Source organism: Cariama cristata, unplaced genomic scaffold (assembly GCF_000690535.1).
Source record: "Cariama cristata isolate BGI_N322 unplaced genomic scaffold, ASM69053v1 scaffold8875, whole genome shotgun sequence".
Classification (NCBI taxonomy): domain Eukaryota; kingdom Metazoa; phylum Chordata; class Aves; order Cariamiformes; family Cariamidae; genus Cariama; species Cariama cristata.
In genome coordinates this window covers 1-758 of record NW_009616902.1, presented here as the reverse complement: position 1 = coordinate 758, position 758 = coordinate 1, and the positions used below count along the sequence as shown (strand labels likewise).

The window sequence follows — 758 nt, the reverse complement described above, 5'->3', positions numbered from 1 at the left end:
CGCCTACTTGGATCAAGATGTGTTCAGATGCAAAAAGATATACCATACAGGGGTATCCCAGTATGGAATGAACATAAGCATCTAGAACATCTTTGATGCTTTCCAAAGTAGCACCAGCCTTGTCCTCCTCCCCACTTGCAGTGGCTGGAGTTCCCCCCTTGTGGGTGGGAAGCTGGGGATTGAGCTGCCTGATGGGAGAAGATAAACACCAGTGTCCTCAGGACACCCACTGGCTCATGGGCGGGAGCTCTGAGGTGTGCTCTGCCTGCTCCTCCACCCAGACCAGTCTGCCTTGCTGAGGGTCTCTTCGGGATCTGCCTGCTAAGAAAGCAAAGGAGAAAGAAGGTGGCAGTGGCAAAAAGAAGGGGCTGAGGGAGCGGAAGAGTGGTCATGGGTGTGCAGAGAGCAGGAGTGCAGCAGTGCAGGGATCACCTGCTGAATGATGTGTGTCCTTTCTGGCACATGTTTTGAGAGAGGGGCCCCAGACTTGTGATGATGGCTCAGTTGTGCGGTGGGTCCATGTGGAGCTACAACGAGCTGTGTCGCAGTCAAGGCAGCCCCTTACCTTTGCTTACTGAGGCAAGAAATAGGAGCAGTTAGCAGAGGATGGTTTCGATCCATCGACCTCTGGGTTATGGGCCCAGCACGCTTCCGCTGCGCCACTCTGCTTTGCCGATGGCTGTCACCCAGGGCCTGCCACGGCCCTGCCTGAGGCTCCCCGGCACTGCCAGCACCGGTGCTTAAGCTCGTGCCTCTTT

General features: G+C 55.9%; 1 non-coding gene across 1 annotated transcript; it reads right to left on the bottom strand.

The window, feature by feature from the left end:
- Window positions 1-597: 597 nt before the first annotated feature.
- Window positions 598-669, bottom strand: TRNAM-CAU. Its single transcript has one exon. It is a non-coding gene; the product is annotated as a tRNA-Met (tRNA).
- Between the last annotated feature and the right edge of the window lie 89 nt (window positions 670-758).